This window comes from Carettochelys insculpta, chromosome 2 (assembly GCF_033958435.1).
Source record: "Carettochelys insculpta isolate YL-2023 chromosome 2, ASM3395843v1, whole genome shotgun sequence".
NCBI lineage: Eukaryota > Metazoa > Chordata > Testudines > Carettochelyidae > Carettochelys > Carettochelys insculpta.
In genome coordinates, this window is record NC_134138.1 from 239,797,320 (window position 1) to 239,811,907 (window position 14,588).

The 14,588-nt window shown below is 44.8% G+C and overlaps 1 protein-coding gene across 1 annotated transcript in view; it reads left to right on the forward strand.

Annotated features, from left to right (window-relative positions):
- The first annotated feature begins 979 nt into the window (after positions 1–979).
- The window catches only part of PTER (phosphotriesterase related), a 39,213-nt gene continuing 25,604 nt past the window's right edge, over positions 980–14,588 (forward strand). Inside the window, exon 1 of the mRNA XM_074984810.1 lies at positions 980–1,038. The gene's annotated coding sequence lies outside the window, so the exon portion shown is untranslated. The remainder of the gene's footprint in view (positions 1,039–14,588) is intronic.

Consider the following 14,588-nt stretch of genomic DNA (forward strand, 5'->3'; position numbering starts at 1 on the left):
TTTCTCTAACTCTCCTCAGCCCCTGTTCTCAGACATGCTCTTAAAGCCTGTCATTCTGGGCCTTCTCTCCACCATATACTTCTTTCTTCATCACCTTTTAGAAAAGGTAAAGATTAAGGGGAAATATGTATGAAGCACGAGCCATATCAGAGATGTATGACTGGAAGGGACCTCAACAGGTCATCTGTCCAGAAGCTCCCTCCTGCCTTTCAGAGGAAAGCAACTAAACCTATTAAAGGTCTAGAAAAATTAAAATTAAAGGCCTATAAGGAAAGTTTGTGGGGAAAAAGGGTCTGTTTAGTCTGGAAAACAGAAGGTTAAGGGAGGACATGATAATAGTTTTCAAGCATGTAAAAGAAAGTTATAAGCAGGAGGGAGGAAAATTGTTTTCACTAACCTCTGACTATACGACAAGAAGCAAAGGGCTTAAATTGCAGCATGAGAGATTTAGGTTGCAATTGAAGCCCATTGCTTCTTATGCTATCTTCAGAGGTTAGTAAGTTTTAGAAAAAAAAGCTGTCAGGTGATTAAGCACTGGAACAAATTACAGAGCCAGAGCGCTAGCAGAAACGCCCATCACTGGTGGTTTTTAAGAGGTTAGACAAACATCTGACAGGAATGGGCTGGTTATTACCTAGCCTCGTCTAGTGCTGGAGGTAGACCTGGAAGAGCCTCGGAGGTCCCTTCCTGAGGGACAGGTGTGGGGTGCCCTGCCATGCACGTCCAGCGTCCCCCAGGGTGGGTAGCACCACAACGCACTGTCAGTGACCCAGCCTGGCGAGGCACTCAGCCCGGCCCCCTGGGGCCCAGCAGGCCCGTTTAAGACCCATGGGGAAAGGGGCAGATGGGAGCGCACCTAAGCTCGTTTTCCACAGGCCCCCACCCCAGGCACCGTCTCTCCAGGTAAGCTAGGAGCCACGTGGGTCCGCACCCTGGCTCCTCCCTGGCGAAGCTCCGCCCCGCCGCGCCCCGCCCCAGGCAGGGCTCAAGAAGGCGCGCAGGCCATAGCGGGGCGGGGCGCGCCGGAAGCCGCATGGGGTAAGTGGCACCGGAGGGTGAGCGGACAGTCGGGAGCTGGCTCGGGACGCTGCCGTGCGCGCCTGGCGGCAGCCGTGTCACCCCACCGGCCGGGGCGCTTTTCCGGCGGCCGCCCCCGCCTGGCTGCGGTCCCCTGCGGCAGCTCCTGCTGCCCTGGTCGGGCGCTGGAGCTGGGCCTCGCCGTGTCGTTCCCGCTGGCTGGTGCGCTGGGCCTGCGGCAAGGGGAGCGGCTGCTGGAGTCCGGCGCCCAGCTCGGGCTACTGGGCGCGAGCGAGGCAGAGACAGCTGGTCCCGCGAGTCGGGAGACCAGCCCTGGGAGTGGCTCCCCCGCCTCCGCTCCCAGCACGGCCTGCGCGGTGACCTGCCCCGCGTGCTGCTGCTTCCAAGCCCGCTAGCAGCGGCACCCGTCCCTGCTTGCGGGGAGGAAGCGACGGAGGCCAGAGAGGGGCCGTGAGAGGCAATACAGTTCTGGCGGAAGAAGCTGTTTGCCAGTGGCCTTTCCCCTAGCGCGGGGCTGAGCAAACTTTTTACCGGGCGCCGCACTTTTCCTGCCGCGGTTAGCCGCGCCCCTCCCCCCCCCCCAGCTGTCTAATGTAATCCAAACTGATGGCAATTTCACTTGTGCTCATATGCAAAAACATCTGAGGAAACGGGTCTGTGCCCACGAAAACTTATGCTCCAAAAATCTGTCAGTCTATAAGGTGCCACAGGACTTCTGGTTGTTTTCGTGCACACAGACTAACACAACTACCCCTCTGGTACCTGTACATGTGGAAAAAAAACTTTCAGGCATGTGTAAGAAAATAAGAATGGAGAGTGTAAACACTTGATTAATCCGTATATGAATGTGAATAAACACAGAAAAACAGTAACAGATTTGATCATTTTTAATGAGCTGGATGAGCCTGCCACCAGCAGCTGATCATGCTGTGCCCCCTCCTTACAAAATTTCATGCCCCATAAGGGCCTCCTCCTCATTTGCACATCCCTGCTCTAGTGTTAAGAGACAACAAGGCTTTTTGGGGAAAAAGCAAAGCATGCTGGGAGCAGGTGGAATTGGAGCTGTAGAAGCCAAACCCACAAACTAAAACTAAGTGGCCAGGTGAGGCTCAAAGGAAAGAGGCAGCTCAGTTGGACAGGGGAATACATGGGTGTTTGAGGAATTTAAAAGGGTATAAACTGCAATCCCAGGAACTGGCATACTGGAGTACTCTCTATGTAGGAAATCCATCCATAGCCAGCTGGTGGTAGCGTGGTGGCACAATGAGAACTAGTGGCTGAATGACTGTCAAACCAATAGGAGGGAGTTGTTGCACTATGTAATCAAATGATTCACTGTCCTTACTGTTTTGACGCTTGGCACTCAGGCAGCACTGGCAGGCTAAGCATCAGGAAGGAGTGTTTTCTTCCTAGTATGCATTCAACTTCAGCGTGGAGAAACAGGTAGCTTATACAACCCAGACTTCCAGGTCAAGCAGTAGTCTGGGTAATAATCTGGGCAAAGCATCGGTGTTCTGTCAATGCTGTCGTCAGGAAAGCAGGGTTTGCAGGGACGTGTTGTGAGGTGTTTAAGTCTAGGGACCCTGAGCAGGTAAATGCCTCAGATCTTTATATGTTGATTGGCATTATTTCAGTCGTGGCTTCCATGTTAAAAGGACATTGTGGAGTCCTATTAAGCAGCCTGAGACTTCAAAAAAAAAATCCCAATTTTGTGGGGTGGTGTGTCCAGACCAAGGGTGGGCAATCATTTTTGGTGGCAGGGGGACCTTCAAGAATTTGGTAAATGGTCAAGGACTGCACTCTTCCATGATACTAATGGAGGAGGTACAGGGTCTGGGATGGAGGTTGGGTGCAGAAGGGAGCTAGTGGTAGGAGACTGGGTGTAGGGGCAGTGGGGTCTGAAAGGGAGTTTGGGTGTAGGAGGGGGCTATGACCTGGGGCAGGGGACTGGGGTGCAGGGTGTAGGAGAGGATTCTGACCTGGAGTGTGGGTACAGGAGCAGGTGCAGTGTCTGGAAAATGGTTGTGACCTGGGTCAGGGATGCAAGAGGGTGGTGGAGAGTGTTTGGGTTGTTACCTAGGGCAGGGGATTGGCGTGCAGGGTCTGGGAGAGGTTATGGGTGCAGGAGCAGGGGTGGAGAGGGTTTGGGTTGTGACCTCAGGCAGAAGTGTAGGGAGAAGCAGAGGTTGGGGTGGAGGGTGGGAATGGGGTACCAAATGTAGGCCCTTGCCATGAGGCATTTACCTTAATCAGCTCCCAGCTCAGCAGGTCCCTCAGGCAGGCTCCTTGTCTGCCCACATGCTGCTCAAAATGGCCCTCTGTACCAGCCACGTGCTCTCTCTGTGCTGGGTACCCTTTTGGGGGGAGGCGGCAGGTTCCCTTTGCATGCTGCCTGCATTACAAGAATGGCCCAGACAGCTCCCGTTGGCCAGAAATTGTACAATGAGAGCTGCAAGATTTGTGCTGGGGGCAGGAGCAGCATGTGAAGTTTTCTTCCCCCGCCCCCGCACCCACCAGGGACGTGCAGAGAGCACATGGCCCAGGCAGTTGATGGCTTTGACCAAGGCTCCTGCTGGGTTATAGGCCAGATCCAGCAGTTTGGTGGGCCATATTTTCCTGCTGACACCATGAAATAGATAGTGGCATCTGGTAGCTCCCATTTCCCCATAGTGATGAGAGTGTCTCCCAACTTTCCTATAGGTTTCTATGGAAACAGAGGACAGCTCTTCAGAGTCCCCAGGACTCTGCCTGGGGATCATCAGTGATGGCCCCATTATTATGTGTGATTCTTATTGACGCACATGGGAAGCTCAGCTAAGGAGGACTTGGCCTAGCTGGTACCTGAATACAAGTTCTTAAAGGAAACCTTAGGTGTTGTGAGAATTAGTGTTCTTCCTTTTTTATTAGAACTACCTTCAAAAAGCAGACCGCCCTAAACCTTACTGTGGTAATAACCCCAGCATGGTTTTAGGGCCGTCTGTTGTTGAAGATATTGTATGAGTAGAAGCAAGGTTCTGACTGTTCATGGTTATTAAAGATTCCTATGGTATCTTTTGCAAGAAGGAGAGTCTTAGGCGAAATACAATTGCCCAATGGAAATTCAGATGAGGCTATTTACAGTTGCCCCAGTAGTTTGTTGCATATGACATCACTTTTTGTCTTCTGTGGTGTTAAAGTTGTAGCCTTCTGCCTGTGGGGTGTCTGTATTTGAGTGGTCGGTTAAGTGATCCCTGTAATACACATTTTTGTATTATTCTGTCAGGTACTTTGGGCTCATTGAATTAAAGACACTACAGAAGTGTCAGGTGTTATTATTAATGCCTCTCTTGCATTTGGGAATTTAAACAGGCATAATGTTCTTCCTAGTGTCATCATTGTCATATTCACTTTTGTTGTTATAATCAGAAATGGCAACAATGGCATTCAGATGCTTAATTACATTTCATAAAGGTGATTAGTGTTGATTTATAACAAAAATTGGTGCACAGTGCAACAGAAATTAATATTACTGTTTCCTTCTGTTGTTAACAAGCAATCAGTTTCCAGACTTGTTGAGGCTATTGCTCATAAGGTCCCTAAAACCAGAGTACACTGAAGGTACAGAATACTGAATGGGGAGTATACTATAATAGGATTGGGTATTTTTCAGATCCCTTGAGTATTTTTTCTCTTTTCATTTAGGTCTAAGATGTTGCCTATATAGTCGGGCAAGGTCAAATACCAGGCAGAACATAAGGTAGGTATTTTATAGTCTAGGAAGGGCAAGTTTGATTATCAGTAGATCCCAGACTTGGGGAGCCTCCATGAATTGTGTTGCTGGAGCTGACGTGCCTTACATCAATATTCTTCGCCATCTCCACAGCAGGAAGCCAATAAGAGAAGCTCTCCCGTTGATGTCCTTTACTCCTCGTGATTGTGAGGAGTACTGGGATAGAAGAGGGCGCTCTCAGCATTTGATTTGGTGGGTCCTTACTAGAGCTACTAAATCAAACCCTGGAAGATCAACCTCCAAAGCATTGACTCTTTGGTAAATATAGACAAACCTTCAGAGTCGCGCCCCTTTAGGATTAAAGTGTGTGTGGGGGAGTCTACCCACTTTTCTTTCCTCATAACTTAAAGCTGTGACAAACCTCAAGAAATAAACATGAGAAGGATCACTCCTCCTACCTCCCACATTTCAGTCCCACTCGGAGTTTGAAGACATAGGTGGCATTTTTCAGCAACCTGGTCTCAGCCACTTCTTGCTTCTGCTTTTTGTGTTTTTTTTTTTTTTACTTTTTTCCTTCAGAATCTGATCCCTTATATGAAAGTATAAGAAGAGTGTCCTTTCAGTTTCTACAGCTGCTCGTGCCCTCTCCAGAATATGTATGCCACTAATGGAGACAGCTGCAACTGTAATCTAAGTCAGTGACTCTCAAGCAGATTTTCCCTCTAATTTTTTCCATCTCTGATCACAATAAACTTTATATGCACCCAGGCCACACTGCCAGTAAAAACACATGCTCCCGGCTCTGGGTACTCTATTCAGCTGGGTGTCATCTGAATCTTTCCCTTACAGGGAACACTGCACTCACCCTTTCCAGACTACTGTGTCCCTTTCAGGATTTTGATATGTCTGGCATAACCCTAAGTGACACCTCACTCAAATACTAGTTGCTTACAAAATCAGACATAAAAATACAAAAATAGCACAGCCCACTATTATTGAAAAAATGTTTTCACTATATAAGTATAAAATCAATTAGAATATAAATACTGTACTTGCATTTCAGTGCATAGTATATAGATAAGTATAAACAAATCATTGTATGAAATTTTAGTTTGCGCTAACTTGTTAGCGCTTTTTATGTAGCCAATTATAAAATTACACAAATATCTGGATGAGTTGATGTACTCCCCAGAAGACATCTGTGAATCCCCAAAGGTACTTAGCCCTGGCTGAGAACCACTGTTCTAAATGAAAAGCAGTTAATTGTTTTCCTTGCTGTGGTCTACGTATGATGACTGACAGGAAGCTGAGAACTCTTCACTGTCATTTAAGAGTCTGATTCAGATCTTGATGGTGGTATCATGTTATTTAGGTAGGCCTGGAGAGAAAGAAGTTCTAAAGAAGGCCAGTCACATTGCCTCAGACACAGAGGTGGTCCTACTGTAACCTTGGAAAAATACTTCACTGTGTCATGAGATGCTCGCTTCTTAACTTATCTTCCCCTTTGCCTCATTTTCTTCCTAGCTCAGTGTTTTGGCCACCATGTTCCATGGTGCTTTCCTTTTCCATCCTAGAGCTTGGGTGTCCAAGCGAGGCTCAATAAGCTCTGGTGATGCAATACTAAAGAGCAATAGTGGGTTTCCTTTGCCAGTTCCTGCATGAGATTCAACAATAACTGGAAAGAGGCCTAAAGACTTAGCAAAGCAGCTGACAGCCTGATCAGGCCAGTCTGTTGTTTAGAGTACTGATATTAATAGTTGTTAAAGTTGCTGTGATTGATTTATATGATTGGTGCACGAATCAAGATTATGGACCCAGTATCATGGGTATTGTGCAAGTGTGGGAAGATGATGTGATCCTTTTCCAGAAACAGCTTAAATACTAAGGCCCAGATCTGCTCCAAGTTGGTGAACATCCATGCATGTGTGAATCCATATTGGAGGTAATAGAGCTATGCATAGACTCGAATGTCTCCTTGTGTGAAACAGTTTACATTTTTCGCGTCTAAGAAATTGAATAATCATAGACTTACAGAAGGGTAGGACTGGAAGGTATCTTGAGAGGTCATCTAGTCCAGTGTGCTACATTCATGGCAGGACTAAGTATTATATAGACCATCCTTGATAAGGGTTTATTTAACTTGCTCATAAAAATCTCCAGTGATGGAGATTCCCCAGTATCCCTAAGCAGTTTATTCTAGTGCTAAACCACCTTGACAATTAGGACGGTGTTTCCCAGTGTCCAATCTAACTACCTTTTCTGCAATTTAAACTCCTTGCTTCTTGTCCTAGCCTCAGAGGTTAAAGAATAATTTTTCTTCCTCCTTCTTTTAACAACCTTTCATGCACTGTCTCAAAGCTCCTTGTCAACAGGCCCATGTGCAGGCATTTTTGTATGGAGTGCTTGTTTTTGTAAATGTGAATCACCAATTTGCAGCTTCCCAGCTCAGCTCCCCTCCCCTCAAGCCATAATACAGTAATAAAGGTTTTATAGAGCTTACCTTCGGGGATCTTGTCGTAATATCATAAGTGGAAAACAATATTAAAAAATATTCTAGTTTTCGTTCCCCCACAGACACCAAAACCCCCAATCCTGAGCCCCCAAACTGAGGGACAAGAGAAGGAGCAAAAGAAGATGAAGAAGTAGAAGCAACAGAAGGAGAAACAACCAGAACTGGGAACAGTAGAATCACAAGTAGCAAAAGCAGCAGTTAGAAGCAAAGAAAACAAAACAAAGCCCAATAGCCGAAGAAGCAATTGACACATTAGAAGCAGCAGAACCGGAAGGCTGGCTTTGGTTGTAATGGGTCATCTGCAGCCTTTGACAAAGTGTATTATAAGGTATTATTAACATGCCCATCTGCCGTAGCAGGTGTAGATGGCCCAAGCTGCATTGGTTCCATTAATTCCTCTCCAGCAGCCCTGTGCTGCTCCTCTTCAAAAGGGTCTACGGTATTTCCTCTTCTCTTTGGTACCTGTATGAGTCCAGCGAAGAGCTAGTGACCTGCCACAGTCCCGGGGGCCAATAAAATGATGATGATGCTCAGCTATACAGTAAACTCCCGATTTAACAGACTAATGGGGCGAGGGGTGTCTGCTATTTATGAGAGTCTGTTTTAAATGTGAGGGTTTACTGCTTACCCACCCCAGCCAGGTTCCCCTAGCCCCAGATTCCTCCCCCCGCCACCCCGCCAAAAAAAAACAACTCTGCCACTCACCAGAGCTGTCACTGCAGGACACCCTTAACATGCGCAGCTGGAAGGGCCACTGCCGGAGCTGCCATATGCTCCTCCCGCTGGGGGTCAGGGCAAATATGGGAGTGCCTGTGTATGTGCCCCACCCCTGGTGGGAAGAACGTGCAGTGGCTCCTGCAGAGGAAGTGACGGTTCCTCCAGGCTGTGGCAGTGGTAAGTTTCAACTTTTTGCAGGGGGTGGAGGCAGGGGGATGATTTTACAGACCCCAGGAGACTTTAGGAACAATGTGGGGATGGGCATCCATTGTTCCCAAAGTCCACTAAATCAGTGTCCTTAAAACTGAGGGTTTACTCTATATCCCATTCTAAGCTGATGCAACCACTGCTGCTACTAAAGCGTCAGAGTATCTACAAGAAAGCAACTGTTGGCTGGAGAATGTCTGGCTCAAGATAAATTGGGGCAAGATTGAAGCAATGCTAGTCAGCAAGGGGAAATGCTCTGGAGAACTTGTGAAGAGGTAGCCGCCACATTCCACTGAAAGCTTACACCCTGCGACCGTGGCGTCTGGAGGGCCTCAGTGAGATTGCAGTTTTCCCTGGTTGAGCAAAGAACGAGGCAGCAGATCCCCAAAACTGGTGGTTATTCTAATAATTAAATTCACCAACTCAGCAACCCATCACTTCTACAATACTGAATTGGGTCACCAGAAGCTGAAAATACAGCTGGTTTAAAGCAGCCCAGCCCTTGTCTTGTACCCAAGCAGCCATGTTAAATATGATGAGGGTTACTTAAGGGAGGGATTGGCAACCCCGGCACGTGCGCCAAGAGTGGCATGCGAGCTGATTTTCTTCAGCATGCAGCAGAGTTCAACCCTGCTCCTCCTTGCCCCATGCAGCTACCCACAGTAGTTCTGTGGCCCGGGCCAGCAGGGACTGTCCAGCTGAGGCTGGCTGGGGCTCTATGCCCTGGGCCAATGGCAGCTGTCTACCCAGGGCTCTACACTCCAGGCCGGTGGGCTCCGTCTGCCTGCCTGGGACTGTCTGCACAGGGCCAGCCAAGGCGATGTGCCTTGGGCTGCAAGGGGCTGTCCTCCCAGGGCTGGCCAGAGCTCCACACCCTAGGCCTGTGGTGGCTGTACAGCCGGGGCTTTGCACCCTGGGCTGCTAGGGGAGTCTGGGATGAACAGCCCCCACTAGGACTGGCTGTAGCTCTGGGCCTCTTTAATCATCTTTGAGTGAAAAACTGAAGGCAGTCTTCACTGTAGAATTGCTACCTGTGCCACCACAGTAATAATTGTGATATTTTATACATTATTTTATTAGAGGCAGAAAGGAAGTTGGGATTCTGGTTTGTATTTTTATTGGAACCCCTACTGGCTCGAAACTTGAGTATCAACAGAATTGAGATTGTTTTGTATTCCTGTGCTTTCTTAGATCAGTTTCATAGTAGAGATGGTGAGCTATTTGTAGAAAGTCCTTCCATAATCAATCCCCTGGGTCAGGGGTGATTAAACTTTTTATGTCCGGCCCCAGTTTTCATCCCTGCAATTAGCAGGGGTCCCCCAACCTGTCTAATGTAATCCAAACAGATGGAAATTTCCCACAAGTTCACGTGGGGGGAAAAAGAACCCTTTTGGCACATGGAAGAAAATATGTAGAATTTAAAAACTTTATTAATCAGTTTATAAATGTGAAAACACACACATAAAAACAGTAACGTTTTTCAACCTTTTTAGTGAGATGGATGAGCCTGAGAACCAGCAGCCAATGGTGCTGTGCCCCCACTTATGAAATTTCACACCCTTGCCCTGCCCCGCCCCGCCCCGAGGGGCCCTAGGCCATGTTTCAAATAGGCAGTTTATGTGCAGAATCCACTTAAATTCTTCCATGACAAAGAACAGGGTAAGCAGAATGGAGCTGAAAACTGCAGACTTGCAACTCGAATTTCCCTTGGTAAAGTGCTAGAAGACTTGAGGTGACAGGATCAGGCCTAGAATTCTCTTCTAAATCTCTGGCAGGCTAGCACTCTTGACACAGAAACTACTGTGGGCATTACTTGGGTGAAATATGGGCAGTAGACATTGTTGCTGTGAAGTCGGTGTCTATTTCCTATGTATCTACAGGTAATTAGTTACTCTGATTAGTTTACGTCAATTTACCATTCAAATATTTACAGGTATTTCCTAAAAACTTCAAAGAGAAACAAAGAAAATGATACTGTGACACCCAAGTTTAATCTAATTGCTAATGTCCCTGGTTGATCACTGAATCAATAGACTACCGTAGTGAAATATTACAGACAGGAAGCAAAACTTAGCATGCACGCACTAATTAGATCACATTGTTCAACTCTTAACAGCTATAGGTAAACATAGACAAATACAATTAGGGCATGTCTATACTTCATTCTGCAACTGTGTCAGTTTAGCAGGTCCATTGAAGACAAGCTAAGTTAATGAGAAAACGCTATCCTGTGAACATCTGTATTTCACCTCCCCAAGGCGGGCAGGTGAGTCAGCAGTAGAGTGTCTCTTGTTGACATACTGTTTTGTCGACACCAGTGTAAATTGACATAACTTACATTGACTTCAGTTATGTAACTTGCAGCTTTAGTGTAGTATTTACCTCTGAGATTCTAACGCAGGACTCTCATCCATTTTACATAGTAACAGAGACATGGCCGTGTTTGTCTGTACTCCAGTAAAACAAAACAGCAGAAATGTAGCACTTTAAAGACTAACAAAATGTTTTTCATATAAAATATCCATTTGTAATTCATATAAAATGTCCATTTTACATAGCATTGATAACTATGTGCAAGAAATGGTCCCATTTTCCACTTCGATGACAGCCTAATATATTCTTAAACATTCATCTGTAGGTCATTCATGCTGGATGCTTAACCTTAGCTGGCTCAGTGTCACACATGCCCCATTTGTCAAAATGATGGACGCCTCTGGATCCTGCTCAACTCTGCATAAAGCTAGCATGGCCAGCTAGCATCAGGTCCTAGTTCTCAAAGCAATAAACGGTTCAAGTTCTAGCTGTATTAAAGACTGAATTTTAATCTCTGGACCATAGGAACAACTATGTTCTCCTGGGACAGAAGTCAAGACAAATCCCAAGATGAAACTCGTGAGACCTGAGGGTCAAAGTATTATTGGAAAAGGGGATCTAGCTGGGGAGCAAACTTCCAGAAAAAGATCAGACAAATCCAGAATCAGTCCTTAGGAAATGCTGCAAAACCTTCCTCTTCGAGAAAGCTTTTCCACCATAAAAATGATATAATGATGACATCTTCTTCAACCCAATAAACCTTTACTTACCATAGGAAAAGAAGGGGGGAAATTACTAAAAATATATTTTAAAAAATCATAAACACAAACCTTACCCCAAGCAGATTTGTTACCCTGAGAAGGGAAAAGTATGAAAGATTCCATGAAATTTGCTGGGGACTTCACTGTTGTTGTTGATTTTTATATGGAAGACACTCAGATGTTACATTGGTGGACAGCAATATAAGATTCTCAGATATTTGGGTGGGTGATAATATCAATAATTTTCTCAGTGTTGTAAGATGACTATTGCTACTTTTTGCTGTTATGAGCCAAATATTTAGGAAGGTATTAAATAATAAAGGTACATATTCTTAGTTATTAGAGATTAATTGATTCTACTGGACACTGCGATAGGGGAAACAATAGCATGCTTCTGTGTGCTGTTACATTCTGTTTGTATAGTTTCCTACAGCAAGGATGGGCTGCATAACCTTTTTTTATATACATACATATATTATTTTAAAGTGCTAGTAATACAGTGAGAAGTAATAGTATTGCAAAACTGCTGCTTGGTATTGACACTAACTAGAATGCATGTTTCTTAAACTATGCCTGAAAAACTACTAAGTTCATTTACTGTGAATTTTTTCTATATATTTAGGCTTCTCCCTGTTCTAGTGAAATCATTAGGTAGAAAATTGGGCTTTTAAAGCATTTGCCTCTATTTGTAAAGAAATATGTAACCTGTGCTGTGTCACATCTGTTGTGTTTATATGGTTGTGTTGGGGAAAAATTCTGTTATGCTTGTGGTGAAACAAGACAACCCTTATTTTGAAAACAAAGTGGATTAATCTTTTTTTTAATGTAATAAATAGCTAGTGAACCATGGCTATTAAACTTCATATGTATTCTGTCACAGCAGTCTGGATTTAGTGTTATAATCTCTCATTGTAATGTAATGACAATAAAATGATTTTCAGGCAAATCTAGAGAGACTGCAAATACCGTTAAAATGTGCTTACCAACTGAAAACGATTGGAAGCAAGTGGAGGCTATGTTTATGTGATTATGATATTGTAGTAATATGAAATTACCACAGGAAACAACCAATTCAAGCCTAGGGAGACGTCTCATTACAAGATTATTATAACGACACAATGACAGAAGTGCGCATTCCAGGTGGGGCAAAAAACAAAGGGCCAAATCCTGCAGTTGGTGTTTAGGCAAAATGTGAATTCACTGGAGGCGTTGTCTGAGTAAGGACTATAGGATGTATTCATGGTCTTTTTACTAGTGAGTCCTATAGGACTCTGTTATACCTCCAGGAATAACAGTAAGTGCACTCGTTTTTGACAGCAGATGAACTTTGAAGAGGGCATTGTGAACCCTATATAGTTGATTGTTGTAAAGGTTCACCTAGAGTTACTATAATAAACTCCTAAGTAGCTGTTTCAATACCCTAATGAAAAACTTCAGTCCTTAGTTGCATCTCATATAAATAATACTCTATCAAAATGTGTGAATACTCATTTAATTTTCAGAGACTGTCATTTCTGTGTTCATACAGCACCTAGCACAACAGGATCTTGGTCCAGGACTAGGGCTCTTAGCAGCTACCATAGTACAAAGAATAGTTTCAAAACAGTTTTAGAAATTCCCTTCATGGTTTCATTATCTCCAAATTACAGCTTGCCTCTCCTCTCTTTCTTTCAGTAGGAGTGTACATTTTACTGGTGCTTTTTGATAGCAGGTTAGAATTTAGGAAAGTGCCCATTCAAATATTATTTTAGCTGCTCTACTAGTAATTATAAGCATTTTAAAAAGACTAGAACTAGTGTAACAATTTTGGCAAGGCTCTGATTCATTCATTTCCTGTGCCTGCTCCCTCAGTTTGACAATTTTGGCAGCTTCCTACAAAATTTGGTTTTCAATTATTCTTTTTCATTCTATTTAACACAAGTTGTTGCTTTAGTGATTTAATTTTCTTTCTAGTCAGTGATTAGAATATTATGCAGTAGTTTACCTTCAGGACTTCAGTGCTCTCTACATTGAAGCATACGTTCTGTTTCTGGCTCAGTACTTGGTGGATCCAGGGAAGCTGGGATGGGGAAGGAATCCTTTACCCCAGAGTTCAGACCAGCATTTAAGATATTCCATGGATGTCTATGCCATCTTAGAGATGTCTGCTTTCTTTCCTAATGCCTCTTCAACACTAAGGCTCAAGGAGTGGAAGTGCCAGTCTGTCTTTGAGGATTTCATCTGTTATAGGGAGCAGGGAGCTTATGGAGTGCCCTCTACTCTAGTCTTGTTGTCTAGGCTGGGCAAACCTACAATGAACTGTGTTGGAACAAAGTCTGGACACTGTGTATGAAGCAAGCAGGAGGGTTTATTACACACAGTGCTAGTGGAGTGCCACTTTGCCCATCAGGACTCCGTGAAACACTGACAGACAATAGATTACAATTGATTATATAGATTATTGATGGGCGGGGGGGAAACTACAACATGGATGTCACCCATGCCTAGATAGGTTCTGTAAGCCAATAATCTAAAAAGGTTACAGAGTATCCCCACCCATAGCTTATAGAACATCTCATCTCTAGTAAAGGTGGTTTCCTCTACATGGTCGACAAAACAGATACACAATGACTGGGTTCATGTCAAGATAGGTTAGAGGATGTGGGGATGCCTCCACACTGGTGGTGATTGGGGGGGAGGTTTACCTAGAAGATACAAAACACAGATCATTAACAGCACTGACAATTGGTTTCCACATGCAGGGCCTCTCCTTGGAATGTAGTTGCTGAGTCGCTATTCCTCCCTTCAGACTTCAAGGCCCTTCCTGCCCTTCTCTGGGTCTTGTGAGGGAGATAAGGGAGAAGGGAGCCCAACAAGGTATTTTTCTACTCATACTAGCTGGGTTTTTATTTTATAGGCCTACTCCAGACTTTATGAATCAAATAGGGGGTCTTTAGCACAAACCATGGCCTGCCTGAGAAATTTGCACCCTACAAACTGAGTAGAGCTGACCAACAGATGACAGTTCCATTTCATGGCATCTTTCCGGTTTTCAGAATTTTATTTTGCATTGTCCATTGGAGAAAAAAAATCAAGATTTTTTGGATGTTTTGCAAAAAATGTTTGTATTGACATGTCCTTTTCCAGACCAAAACTTGAGCTTTTCAATTCAGGAAGTAGGGTGGGTACAGATATGGTCCTAGCAGTTAGAGAATTGGCCTGGAATGTGGAAAGTCCAAGCATAAGTCTCTCTGGTGCTTAATTCAGAGTCGTGTCTCATCTGAAATGTCAGCAGCTTGACTCATGATGAATCAGGCATCAAAGGGCTCCCCCATCTAAGACCAGTGTTCTA